The sequence below is a fragment of the Mya arenaria genome, chromosome 13, assembly GCF_026914265.1.
Source record: "Mya arenaria isolate MELC-2E11 chromosome 13, ASM2691426v1".
In the NCBI taxonomy this organism is placed as follows: Eukaryota; Metazoa; Mollusca; class Bivalvia; order Myida; family Myidae; genus Mya; species Mya arenaria.
In genome coordinates, this window is record NC_069134.1 from 60,729,486 (window position 1) to 60,745,471 (window position 15,986).

At 32.6% G+C, this 15,986-nt stretch overlaps 1 protein-coding gene across 1 annotated transcript in view; it reads right to left on the bottom strand.

Annotated features, from left to right (window-relative positions):
• Positions 1-15,746, bottom strand: part of LOC128213228 (prostaglandin E2 receptor EP2 subtype-like) — a 72,458-nt gene extending 56,712 nt beyond the window's left edge. Inside the window, exon 1 of the mRNA XM_052918794.1 lies at positions 15,645-15,746. The gene's annotated coding sequence lies outside the window, so the exon portion shown is untranslated. The remainder of the gene's footprint in view (positions 1-15,644) is intronic.
• Positions 15,747-15,986: the final 240 nt, after the last annotated feature.

Here is a 15,986-nt window from a genome sequence, read left to right on the forward strand (position 1 = left end):
TGGGAATTATGTGAGACCATGTTATTAGATGGCGTTTACTTGATTTTTAAGTGTTCGCTCTGCATCAGACATAAAACATATAACCATTGTTCGATACCAGCTGGAAATTAAAGATTTAAAACAAAATAATTCTAACACATATTTGATTTATCATATTATAAACTAACAGTATATAGTTTTATATAAATAGTTCTATTTTCTGCATTGATTAGGTTATTATTGTAATATTTACATCACCCACAACCGCCTTTATGACATTATACACGAGTGCTCTGTCATATTGCTGTAACCTATCCGTAAGTCATTTATTACACGGAAGAAAAGTTTACTTAATTTGTCATTTAAAAATCACGGCAAAAAGTGTAACATTATTTTGATTTAACTAACTAAAGTAAATATAGTCCTAATATTATGTTGCTATTATAAATGCGATTGTTATATTCATTGTATAAACCAATAATAAGAGGTATTAAGTTTCTTCATTACAGTCTATTGTCAAAAAGCAAACATGAATACATGTTAATTACCTTGAAGTTTTTCCTACTAACAAAGTAATATATCCGTCCGGTTCAATCACTTTCAGAACTAATATCTAAGGCTTCTAATCTCTGAAAGATTTTCTGGTTTCAGCAAATCAAACGTGAATGGAAATACTCTGATCACTAAGAGAAATAGAGTCGATAAACCGAAAAATAATCAAATGGAAGGTTTTCAGTAATAGATTCTGCCGACAATTACGCTTTGTGATTCCCACTACATAGTACGTTGTGATTGTGCATGTGTATGGGTTTGGGGGGAGGAAAGATGTGGGAAGGGATTCAATATTAAAAACGTCCTTTTAGTGCTCTTACTCATCAAATGCTTCCATTAATAATAGCTTTAAAACTAAAACCGTTTGATAAATACTATTTAAACATCCATGATTACGGTTTTTCTAAGTCCACAAAAAGCTAATTGTAAAAGGTTTCAGAACATTATTTGACAAGCGAAAATCTTCATTCTCATGAGAACTGTAATCATATGTTGTAATTAATATTCAAACGGGCATATTTTTGAAGTTTGATGATAAAGATGGATTTAATCAATCACTCTACATGTTAAGAATGACCTAATGCATTAAACAGATCTTAGGTAAACCAATATCCAAATAACATAACATTTTTCTTCCATCTGGTAATAAATCATTGTTTACACAATTATATCGTTGTTTATAGAAATAGAATGTGTGTTTTGGAGGAAAGTCTTTTTCAACACCGAGCGTCTGTTTTTGAAAGACGTTTAGCCTACAAACCTCACAAAATAACCCCTGCTCATTATATAAACAGAAGGTTTGGTCTCGGTCCTTGTACTTTAAACAGAATCGTGGTCAAAACTAGCTACAGGATTGTTCATTGTACTTACCATTGTTTTAGTTTAGATACTCCACTACGTTTCGATTTTGTTTTGTTATTTCGACACTTGTATTTTGCATGGTTGATCAATTCACAAACAAGATATCGACTCTGTCATGAGGTTCTAGTGATAAAAAAAGGAAAAAAAGAGAGGTACACCCTGAAGCCCAAACTGAAACCAAGAAACATATCAGAATTTCGTCATTGGGAAATGTTGGGGTAACCGCTTTAGACAGTGTTAACTATGTAACAACTTACTGGGTTTATAACCGCTTTACGAACGCTTAACCTTTCAATTGCAACAACATTTATCAATTTGCAAACTTAAAATCCTAGTACAAAACCGATATCTTTGAACTCAATGTGGTTGCCATTTTAATAGAAAAGACTCAATCGGTGACGAAGTGGTCAACTGGGCTGTCTGTTCCAACAATCAGGAAAGCCTTCGTCATTGCCTTCTTTAAAACAATGGCCGTTTCCAAATCCAATGTACAAGATAAGGTCGACAGCGCTTGTTGAATTACTGCTGATAGCCACTGAAATACTATGTCCTTACTTGTATGTGGCCAGCTGGACTTTCGACATAAGAGTTAAGCAAATACTCATATCAGAATGCCATCAATTCAAGATTTTATAAGCTATGTAAGTGACTCATAATGATGCGAATTATATAGTAAGCATTGTATTAATATATTTCTTTGTCAGAAGGATTTTAAGGTTACCAGTAAAATATAAGTAGATCATGACACATACACCATCACAACAATATCTATGGACTGTAAGTACAATGCTACTTCTCATACGTTCAGGCCCCAATATCACGAAAAAACTCAAGTCAAAACTTTGATAAGATTTATCTTTTGCGTTTTATCTTTATTTAGGATTGTTGGGATAATAGTGAGCTTTGTGCACATAAACTGGTTTAAACCCCCAGTAAATGTACATTTTATTGACCATTCCAATGCGGTACCTTGATAATCCTTGATAAACATACCTAGTTTTTTATATATAGTATGTATGCACTGTGCTGTTTGTGGAGTTTTATGCTGTTCTTCGATGTTTCTTGTTTGTGATTTTATGTTCTATGTCTTTGGCGTTTACTCAGTGCCATTAAACCGGGTTTATGTTTATACTGTTTGCTACTGAGCTTGTTTCTGTAGCTTTTGGCATACATATCAAATCTCAATCTCAGTCTTTTTATCAAATAACAGTATCATATGATTCAAAATTGCTTTACCCTTTTAAAAATCACACTCTCTCATTCAGTAAATATTTTAAAGAAAAACAATTGAGAGCAAAAATTGTACTTGAGTCGTATCAACTATTTTTGAGTTTTACTCATTGACAAGTTCATTTTGTGCTGTAGAAATATTTTTTTTAGAATATTGAGCAATCATGTCAAACAACATAATGAATGTGAGAATGTGATTTTAAAAAAGTAAAGCATTAGAAATGTTTAAAAATGTCATACTGTAATGTGGAAAAATGAGTTAAAGCTGCACTCCCACAGATCGAACCTTTTTTTTCTTCTTTTTTTGTCTTGGAAAGGGCCATGTTTTGCGAAAATCCATTGAAACCAGTTATATAAGACGGCTGACAAAAAATAAGATCGCAGATTTATATATTTAAGTTCAAATTTTAATGTTTTATGCATTTTCCTTAAACCGTTAGGTAACGGTTTAACCTATAAAACATTAATTTTCGAACGGAAATATGCAAATCTGCGATCTGATCTTTTGTCAGCAATCTTTCAATCATTGGTTTTCAGATATTTACTCAAAAATTTGCTCTATCCAAAACAAAAAATAAAAAAAGTTGTAAAAGTGGTATATCTATGAGAGTGCAGCTTTAAGATTGAGATTAATATTTGAATATTTTCGTAATATTGTTGAAGAGCATATAAAGACAACGTAAACTGTTTCATCAAATGCAAATCAACTTCGTTTATAATAAATGCCTTCAAAAGACGTTCAGATGTAAAGATATCCTTTGTACAGTCATGTTAATATTGGGTTCCTGGTCATCCCAATTTAATTTAGTATACTTTATTTGAATGAATTAACATTTTAGTGATCAGTATGAAATACCCTTTGAAATGATTCCAATATTATATGTGAATACTAAGCATCAATATCTTCCTATTTGTACATTTGATAACTTCAATAGCTAGATATTTACTTCTGAGGTAGTGAAATTGATTTTATTACTATCTGGGATGCAATATTCTACATAATATTTGACATAACATATTTATTGTTATATTCCATTCATAAACTGCATCCAAACATTTAATAATAGGCTGACGTATTAAGTCATCTTACACTTCTCATAGTCAAAACATTCGCCTGCATTTGTATCCCAATGGCGACCACCGTAATAACTATTGACAGATGTTTGTATTACTTTATCGTTTTCTTTACACATTAAGATATCACGTACGTATCATTCGGTAATTGCTTTGATCTTTGATCTATGTTTAGAGAATAAAAAGGTTTAAAAAAATCAGATTCTTTGTCGGTTATAAATGCGAAATAAATGTATCTAATACAAGAACTTTGTGACGAAAGACCGCAAGTCTTAAAGGTGATTCAAAGAGTTCCCAAATGAGGTTGAATAGAATGTTATAAACTTTAATTGAATTACAATTATTGAATGTCTGCATAAAAAGCATTTTTACAGTTAAAATATATTTTTAATTAGAACAATTCTATTTGATTAATGCAATTTTGCATAATTTCGCTCTTCAAAATTCAAGCAGAATCACAATTCTGTAAAAAACGAATTTCCTATAAAAAACAACGACCTAATCTGCTTTTCAGTAGAATAACACGGTTAGATTTAAAGTTTAGAGTTAAAGCACACATAATAAGTGGACTAAACGTAATAAACAATTATAAGATGCTTTACACCCGACTGAAGTAAAATTTCAGCGATTCTTAAGAATCGATATTAAATAATTGAAAGACATTTTCGGAATACCAGAACTGACCTTGATGAACGATTGGACGGAATTTCTTTTTATGCAGAAACCAGATATTGACCCCTTTTTCTAAACATTAGCAGGACACAGTTTCAACAGTATCATAACCATAAGAACCGAAATTGAAATTTGATTTAGATTATATCACTTTTAAAGAAACAACGACAATGCTATATACTATAACTCTGTTTGGATCTAAATAAAGACGATGCACATATTTGTATAAGCAAATTATCATTATATAAAATAAACAATTCTTTATTGCAATGAGTTGTACTGTCAATCCACTTCAATCACTTTTATTACATACCGGAGACAGATAATCTGGCCTCCTAAAGGATCGCTGGCTTCAACAAATCCATGACCGGAAATACCCGGATCAACAAAGGAAAAAGAGACAATAAAACTCCAAACAGTAAACATGGAAGGATTTGACCGTGGGAATTACGGTTTTAAACGCATTTTTGTGAGCCTCACAATCCAATACGTTCGGTACAATTAAAGAATATAAATATCCTCTAGTGCTGATCCTTGTCAAGGATATTTCAATAATAACAGCTGTACACTAAAATCGTTTGATATATGATGTGTAAACAACCTTCATCACCGCTTATCTTAGCCGTTGTAGAACATCGACAATCGCATCATGTCTGGCAATTTATACTCAAATCGATACTCTGGTTCAGAATATTGAGTTTAACAGTTATTAAAAGCTATTTATCAACGTAAAATACTCTCTGGATATTTATTGAACGAAGTTTGTTTTGTAAAAGTCGTTACAAACATAGCTCTAAAATTAGTATATATCTTTCAAAACGGACGGTTGTTTCCCTGAAATAACATTGTATTTTAGACGCTACAAATCTTTATCGAATAGCCATGTTATTTGGTCTCTGACATTCTTTCATGATTTTAATTTTGATAAGAGCAAACAAAAAAGCTATAGAATTTGCCCCGTGTTTCCAATCATACAATTTATGCCGAAAAAAACATGTAATTGACATTGGTTTGATTTTACATGTAAATATTCACTTTAAAAACAATTTTGGATCTTTCAGCTGTCATGCAAACACACCTAAACAATTATGTTCAATGAACTAAATTAATACTGATAATTATTCCCATACACAGCAAACTAAGTGGTCAACTTGGCCGTCAGTTCAGACTGTTAAGAAACAATTATTTTCTTAAAAGTAGGTTTACCTGCCCAATGCTCTGTTTAACATATAAAATGCAATTGCAACTGCAGGGACAAGCCCAGCAGCCAAAAACATTCATGAATACCATGTATAGAGTCGAAACGTTACGACCAAACAGACACACCAAACAGTCAATGTATACAATATGCAGAATCGTATCTTTATCAATAAAAGTCACAACACTTCTAAGACATATATTTTCTCCTAAGTACCGATTTCGCAAACTATACAGGTAAGATAAAAACTGTCGAGTATTTATGATTTATAAATTATTCGATATGCCGGTTCATCCTTTGAATGACAACAATGTCTAGACTATTTGCTGAACGTAATGAACAAATGCAATTTATTGTCTTACCCGTCTATCTCCAGATTAAATATATTCTCGAAGATCTTACGAACCGTCAAATATGTAGCACGCACCACACTGGATGTTGATCTTTCGACTTTAACATTAATATAATTCACATAGTTCAAGCTTTATCATTTAATGCAATTTATCAGATCATTAATCAGGATACAAATCCAACATTTAACATTTAACCTAACTTTCATGATTTTGATATTACTTTCACAAACTACATCGTAATATTTCGAGTTAAAGTTTTCAGTCATATTACTCGTATCGTAGTCAAAACAGTTGTCTGTGCCTTATTCAAATGCCGATCATAGCAATAAATTTTGTCAAGATGTAAGTTCTGTAAGATATCACATACGAAACATGCGATAACGTTGTGGCACGTTTTGCCTGAATACGAGCAGTCATCAGTTTGTTCGTCGGTATTGCGAAAGGTATTATCTAATTCATGAGGACCACACGTTATAAGTGTTTGACTTCTTCAATCATTTTAAGGGATTGGACTGGTTTTCCAATCTGATGTAACGTTTTATAGCACCTGTATATTTACTCACACTTAAACATTAATAAACCATTCAAAGAACTCAACATCGCATGAAAATTCTGAAACAAATTAACTCATTTTATCTTGACCATACCATTCTAGCAAATCAGCAGAACTATTTGAACAATAACGACAAGCAAAAAATGCCTGCAAGTCAACAAAGCTCCTGTTTAACATTACTTTGAAACTATTCACTGGTAAATGATTGTGATACTGCTTTGGACCAGTGAGCGAAATCTCAGTAAGAACTCACTGTTACAGACCAGCAGTAACGATATAATAGAGCATTCGGAACCAGCTGCCGTAACTTTCACAATTCAGACTGGTCCCTGGGAGTAATTAAAAATGTAATAGTTTAAAGTCGAACTCGCCCACCCCTGAGTGCCTCATCGCAGTAATTTATGTTTAGAAGAATTATATTAAATATCATGATCCCGAAGAGTTCTGAAATCAAAAGGTCATTTGCAGACATACATCGTATCATGGCGCTTTTACTGCGATTCTACTATCATTGAAACATGAATGCCATGTTTTATGTTGCCAATTTTCCAGTAAACTTCGAGGCTTCATATAATTCATGATTATAATGAAGAAATATGTTTCATTTCTTAACATTTTGAACAGATACTAATGAAAATTAATGCGTATTTTTCAAGCAAAGTTTCGTGTTCGCTATAGATAGCATAGATATTCGGGGCGATGGCTGCATGAGTAATGCTCATTTCATATGAACCTAGAAGGTCTTTCTGATACTAGCGCTCAAGTATAAGAACAGGCGTAGTCCGTAAACAGTTTGTTCGATAAAGACGGTAAATGTACTTAAAGTCAATAAGATATTTTTAATGGTGCCTGAGCCTTGCCATCAGACCTCCATTAAAAACATGTGTTCAATTTGCCTTATTGTCTGCGCGGAAACAAACAAAAACAAAAGTCAATACTACTTGAGTTCCGAAATGCCAATTCTATTTTAGTACGTATTCAAAAGAAAGATATTTCAAAACACATGTATTCTGAATGGACGGACGGACATATAGATAGATGACCTCTTTAAACGGTCTTTTGGGTTGTTAAACTGCATGTCCGGGACAGAAATGTTATGCGGGACATTTACTGAACCTAGGTTTTTACCCTCTGTAGTATTGTGGAGAACCACGGAAATCTGAAAAATGGTTAAACATTTAGATCATGTGTTCTAGATCTTCTAATGAAATAATATACCATTTGAACAATAGTGCGATAAAGTTGTGAATAAATACAGTACTGAGTAATAGTGCAATAAAGTGTTTGTAAATTTTGTGAAATGTTTGACGTGCGATATGGATACTTATCTTTAACCATTGCTAAATCGTTTAAGTAATTTATTGGATTGGATTTGACAACAATCGTTATCTAGAGGTAATCTAAAGTCGGAGATGGCTCCGCTTTTATTATCAAATATCGTGTGTTTGTGAAACATACTCGTTATTCAAGGATTTATTGCTTTTTGTTCAACAGTTCATGGATTAACAAATAGTCATTAAGCACTCACATTTCCAGTACGACAAAGACCTCCCTGTTTGTGAATACTTACATCTGAACCAGAATGTATGCAAATACTACTCAGACCACATAAAATATAACTTTTTAGTTTTTTTGATTAGCTTCATTATTATCGTCTGGTTTGAGAGTTTTTAAGTTTTTCTTAAATCAACGTTGCCCATACTTGCATGTATATTTACTGATATATATTTATTATACCACACACTGATAAAGACATCATATACACAAAAGTCATTCAATTTTGCTTGACTCTTTATTGACCTTACACATAAAGTGGTCTTATAAATGTCCACTCTGAGTGTGAAACAAACAAACTGGACAGAGGTGCTTTCTCGTACTCAATTAATAAATCATGTTAAGGACTTTAAGAACACTCAATAGTGAGAAGCACTCGATAAACATCTTGTCAAAAATTAAAATAATAGTAAAGACACCCTTTCAATTCAAACTCAAATATAAATAAGAATCATTGAATTACTTTTGACTTTTCATTGACCTTAAAAGGTAAGTGGTCTTCTATATGTACATACCGAGTGTTAAACAAACAAACTGGTCAAGGGTGCATTCCCTTAGAGAATTTATAAATCATGTTAAGGACGTTGAGGACACTCAAAAGTGAGAAGTACTCGATAAACATATTGTCAAATATTGAAAAAGATTTGATATTGTTTGACAGTACGATAAATTATACTAATATACTTTAATCACATACAGCATTATTGAGTAAAATCAACGTTAACGTTTAATGTTGAGATGAATGAACACCCATTCACTGACAACACATCAAACGCTTAGACAAAAAAGCAATCTGACAAACAACGCCTTAATACAACATACACGCAATTTGACACACGAAGGCCACAATACAACATACTCACAATGCAATACATAACTCCACAATACAGCACACACGCAATTCAACACACAACGCCACACTACAAAATACACACAATGCGACACACAAAGCCGCATGATAGCACACACGCAAGGCGACACACAACACCACAAGACAACACACATGCAGTGCGATACACAACGCCACAAGGCAACAATCAAAAACAGTAGAGGAAATTGGAGGAGACAGTGAAAAGAAAAGTTCGCTTAGGGTTGAAATTAAATGGACGAATCCTTCGAAAGCATACCAATACAGAATAAAGAAAACCACAACTATAAATTCTTGCTAATATTATCATAATAATGTCATCCGTTTCCATACTCGCTGCTGACCCTTTACTGCGTCTGCAGTTTGTTAAGGCTGCAGGTTTCATGTTTTGTTTACTCGGATGTGTGAGGCATGTTAAGGTGTATTTTAGCAGGAAATAGATAGCTAATTAAACATCCACAGCTGTATGCCAAAACAAAGGATAATTGTTTTATAAACACTGTCTCAACGTATCCATAGTGCTTGTCGTTGGAAACAGATAGCTGCAATTCGCTAAATCCTTTAATGCGTAACCATAAAAACTTTTATAGCATTGAACATGGCCATTTGTTTTATTTTCTTTAGTTTTTGCATTCCATTAGCTCTGATGAACATGCGTGGCGCCAAACATGAAAGCCGGCCATGACAAGGCAGAAGTATAAACTGCATTTATTTCTGCAAGATGTGATCTAAGAGTTCTTTGGTTGAGGCGAAAATATGTTGGAATCTTGAATCTTGTAAATTGTATATTGTCATGTAAGCCTTCAATTCTCAATAGTCCTTTAGATTTTGGCTTTTGATCATTGTACAATCTACTGACTTTAAATGTATATTTTGTTAGTTCAATTGGTCAATTTATTGCTCACCTGCAGAACTGTAAAATTGTACATATTCAATTGGCTTAATAGTATGATCTGTATAATTATAAGTGTATCAATTTGTCGCCAATATAGGTATGGCTGATGCTCTAGGTAAGCATTTAACTTTACAAGTAATTTAGGTATTTCAAAATCAAATATGTAACTAATGTTGATTGGTGTTCATGAACTTGTCATTGCACGATGTTATATAATATCTATAAATATAACTGTTTTACTGGTTGCGCATGATGTATTTATATATTTGCAGTTTGAAATGTATACCTTCATGACTTTAACGCAACCATTTATTTTCATTACGGTCTAAGATAAGAATAATATATGGATTATCTTAAATTTGCAAATGGTACACTGCAAATTCAAGTCTTGACTGTTGAAACGTAATTCGAACACACAAACGCAGCATATATTGAACGCGTCAAAGGGTGTTCTTAACCGTACCACTAGTGTTCAATAAATGAACACAGCGTTCAACAATCCACTACCACTACAATTGAACACTCCATGTGTTCTATAATTTACACCGGACGCGTTCAAATTGCATGCAACAAAAACTGAACACTAAGAACACGTTCAAAGGCAAAGAGTTCAAGTGCGGAACACAGAATGGGTTGAAAATTGAAATTTTGTTATATCGACAAAACGGATCAGTGTTCAAATATATTTTCTACCAGTGTTCAAATGCATGGTATTAAAATATTGAAATAAAACGGATTACAAAAAAACAACAAAAAACCCAATTGTATTCAAAGTGATTAATTAAACAGACGAAAACAAAACATTTACCAAATAAATAGAGGAAAGTTGTTGAGTTCAGTGTAATATCATATTTAAATGATGTCATGTTATCAATATTTAAACGAGAACATTTCTGAAATTTGATGATACAGATGAGAAGGCATTTTATTTTATAAAGGTGCAAACTTATTTTAACATTTTAAAAAACCAATCACTCCTCATGTAAAGACTGACATTAAAACAGATCTTAGGAAAACCAATATCCAAATAACATGAAATTCTTCTTCCATCTGGTAATAAATCGTTGTTTACACAATTATATCGTTGTTTATACAAATAAATATTTGTGGTATAGAGGAAAATCTTTTTCAACACCGAGCGTCTGTTTTTGAAGAAAATTGTATTTTACAGACCTCACAAAATACCTCCCGCTCAAGAAATAGACAAAGGTTTGGTCTCGGTCCTTGCACTTTAAACATGATCGAGGTAACAACTTGGGCAATTGGGCTTTTCCTTGTACTTCACAATGTGTAATTCGAGATACTACACTAATTTTCGAATATTCTTGATATTTCGCCTGTTGTATTTTGCACGGTTAATTCTTATCAATAATCAAATAAGACATCGACTCTGTCATGAGGTTTTTGTGATAAAACAAAGAATCTACATAGGAACGATCAGAAGCCTTAAATGAAACCAAGACCCAAAACGAAACTATGAAAATCTCGTCATTGGTTAATGTTGAGGTAACCGCTTTGGCATGGTCAGTGTACTAGTTAAAAACTCACTGGCTAGAGGTTTAAACCTGTTTAAGAACGCTCAACCTCACAAGCTGCAACACTTATCATAAATGCAATCCTAATACAAACTCACTATCTTTGAATTGAATTCATTTTGGCTGTCATTGAAATGGAACAGACGCAATCGGTGACTCTGTGATCAACTTAGCTGTCCGTTCCGACTGTTATAAAACAATCAGGAAAGACTTAGTCATTGCCTTTGTTTCCATATCCAAATCCACAGGGGTAAAGTTGTCGGTTAAATTACTTCTAACAGTTGATGATTTTTAAGGTCGCCAGGTAAATCAATACTTCATGACATAACGCCAGCATAACCACGTTGATGGACTGCAAGTGAAACGCTACTCGAAGTTGTCAAAAGACAACGTTAACTGATTCATCAAATGAAAATAACAACTTCACTTATTAATTCCTTCAACAGACGCTCAGATCTTAAGATTTCACAAGATCCTGGTCATCCCATATTTATTTGGTATCATTTTAAAGGTGTTGATTTGTATAGAAAAAATATGTATCAACTAAATTGAAAATATAATTACATATCAGCTTTTCTAGCCATGAAAGATGTCAAATGGCCTATTTCCCGTCCAATTTCAGTTTAAACAAAGAACAAAGTACATACTGCCATAAGTCATCAAATGAAAATAACAACTTCACTAATAAATTCCTTCGACAGACGCTTCGTGAATTAAAATACCATATATTTACACTTGTGTGAATGTTTGATTCCTGGTCATCCCATATTTTCTTGGTTACATTTGAAAGATGTTCATTTGTATAGAACGAAAAATGTAACAATTATACTGTAATTATTATTACACGTAAGCCTTTCTAGCCTTGAAAAATGTCAAATAGCCAATTTCACGTCCAATTTTAGTTTAATCAAAAAACAAAATACAAACTGCCATAACTCTACATGTATAATTTTTTCCGGCTTGTATTTTACATTCAAGTAACCAACATGCAACACAGTATTTAAGCGTATTTCGATATCATACAACAATATGTTTAAGCCGTTTCTAAATTGGAAATCGCGTATGTCAATTGTCAGACGATAACAACGCACAAAAACAAAAATAACTGTGACAAATGCAAAATATTGTGATTTTCTGCAAAATAGGTTAAACAATAATTTATCATAGTTTTAAATATGAAAATATTCTTATATTGAACGTTCCAAACATGGAAGAAGTCCAATTCTTAGAAAAAATACCCCAATTCGTTTTAAAAGGTATTCCATAGCATTTCAATACATTCAGAATATAATAAATACTCAAAAAAATTCAAAATCTTCAACAAATAAAGAAGGCTGTCGATTGGGCAACAGAGCTATCAGACTTAACACACTTGACAATCGAGAGTCCCAGATTTACACGTCTTAACGTAATGAGTAAATGAAGTGTAATGTCATACCCGTCTGTTTCCGGATTGAAGAATTTCTCGAAGATCTTATTAAAACTATTAAATACGAATACCCACACTTCTAAGAATGTTGACAAAATAAAATCAAACTATGATCTAGCTTTCAAACGAAATGAAATTGATCATTTCAGCATATAGGATACAATATTCCACATTCTATTGGAACAAACATATTATTTTCATATTCCATTCATTACATTCAACTGCATCTAAACATAACAAGCTGACGAATTAAATTATTTAACACTTACCATCTTCAAAACATAATACGTCTGTATTTGAATCCCAATAGCGACCTCCGTAATAAAGGTTGATAGATGTTTGTATTTCTGTACCGTTTTCTTTACACACTAAGATAGCACATATCCCTAAAACTTTAACCTGCTCTAAAACTTTAACCTAAGTTCCTAAGTCAATCAGGGGCCATAACTTGTATAAAGGATAGTATGGAGTTATGTAACCTCATTGTGTGATGGTCCTGAACAACTGTGTGAAGTATTAAGTCAATTGAATGAAGGGTTTAGAAGTAACTTATAAATATCCCAACCTGCCCTGAAACTTTTAACCTAAGTTCCATAGTCAATCAGGGGCTATAATTTGTATAAGTGATAATATGGAGTTATCTAACCTCACTATATGATGGCCCTGAATAACTGTGTAAAATATTACGTGAATTGAATAAAGGGTATTGGACTTATAAGTGAAAATCCCAACTTGCCCTAAAACTTTAACCGGACACCGACGCCGATGCCGACACCGACGCCGACGCTGGAGCGAGTAGTATAGCCCTCATTATTCTTCGAATAGTCGAGCTACAAAGTAAGTATGACTCGCTATTTTACCTAATATTACGATTTCAGAAATTGGGAAATGCAGTGCCATATTGTTACTGTTTCTTGACCAGTTTTTAACTCCAATCAGAGTCCAAAATGGTTAGTTGAAGTGGATCAAAGAAGAGTGTGTCATTTAAGAAAGATTAAATAGACGAATAACTGGTAAACTTAAGGCCTAAAAAAATATGTCTGTTTCGAGTAACCCGACCCTACCTATAAAAATGCGCCGACCCTAACTATTTTTTTCCGTTTCTGAGCAAAAAAAAAATATTCGTTAGCGAATAGAGAGTTACGAAGTGCGGATAAATACAGATTTTAATCAGAATTATTGTTTATATGATAAAACAAAGTCAAGCAATGACAGTAATGTAGGAAAGACTGCCATGTGCAAGAAAACACTCTGAACTTACAAAAAAAAAAAATCCCTACCTACCCTACCTAGAAATTTTGGAACAGTATCAATATCATCAAAACCAAAGTTTAAATCTTATTTAGAACTATTTAATTAGACATACAAAGAAACTACGGCAATGCGTGTAACTCAGTTTAGATCTTAATAAATTAGTCTTATAATTGTTAAGTTTTATCAATACAGTCTATGCATAAAGATAAAACGAAACATCTCTGTACTTTGCTGGAGTGTTATTCAATAGGCAATTTAATCGGTCATTCATCTTTGACTCTCTTGCACTGTATAGGTCCGCTATTTATATCGAGCAATCCGATTAGCTACATCGTTCTTAGATCTAATAAAGACCAGTACTGAATACCATCCCTGTTATGATTTATACTGTCCATCCAGTTCAATCACTTTCATTACACATACCTGAGACAGATATTCTGGTTTCTTAACGACCCGAAAGTTTCAGCAAATACTTGAACACCCCCCCCCCCCACAGATAAACAAAGGAAATAAAATAGAAACGATAAACGAGCAACAGTAAAAATGGAATGATTTTAGTAGTAGATTTAACCCATGTAACAGTTTTAACGAATTTTTGTAAATCTCATTATCCATTTCGTTCGGGAATATTAAAGAATACTAATATCCCCAGTGCTGTTCCTTGTCAAAGATATTTCAATAATAACAGCTGTACACTTAAAATCATTTGATTTATGATGTGCATACATGCTTCATCACCTCTTATCTTAGCCATTGTACAACATCGCCATTCGCATCATGTCTGGCAATTTATACTTACTTACAATCGATACTCTGATTCGGAATATTATGTTTAATAATTATTAAAAGCTATTTATCAACATCAAGTTCTCGCTTGATATTTATTCAACGGAATTTGATTTGTAAAAAGTCGTTACAAACATAGCTCTTAAATTAGTATAAATCTTTATAAAATAGTAAAAAACAAACTGTATTTCCATTGTATTTTAGACGCAAAATATATCGAATAGCCTTGATATTTCGTCTGTTGTACTCTTTCATGATTTTAATTTGTAAAAAGAGCAAAAAAACAAGCTATCGAGTTTGCCCTGTATTTCAAATTATGCCGAAAAACAGATGGAATTTACATTGGTTTGATTTTACATGTAAACATCCACTCTAAAACTAATTTCAGATATTTTCAGTTTTCATGCCAACACACCAAATCATCTATATCCAATGAACTAAACTAATATTGATAATATTGCCACACACAGCAAACTCAGTCGTAAAAAATAATATATATAATATATATATCGAAAAGTGTAACATAAATGAAACAATTCCAACTGCAGGGACAAGCCCAACAGCCAAAACATTTATGACTTATGTATACCATGTATAGGGTCGAAAGGTTATGACCTAACAGACACACCAAACAGTAAATGCATTCAACAGTCATACCCATATCTTTATCAACAAAAGTCACAACATTTATATTTTCTCTTAAATACCAATTTCGCAAAACATAAAGGTATGATTTATAAATAAGATTTAGAATTCCAGAGAAGATTCGATATGCCGGCTCGTCCTTTGAATGACAACAACGTCTAAATTATTTGCTTAACGTAATGAACAAATGAAATTTATTGTCTTACCCGACTATATCCAGATTAAAGATATTCTCGAAGATCTTACGAACCGTCAAACATGAAGCACACTGAATGTTGATCTCTCGAATTTAACAGGAATATAATTCAAACAGTTCAAGTAGCTTATGCAGCTTATCTGATCATAAATCAGAATACAAATCCAACATTTAATATTTTACCTAACATTCAAGATAGAGTTTGATATTCCATTTCAGAAACTACATCGTAATATATTGAGTATTCAGTAATATAAATCTAATCGTAGTCAAAACAGTCGTTTGTGCTTTATTTAAATGCCGATCATAGCAATCAATTGTGTAAAGATGCTTGTCCTGCTAAATATCACAT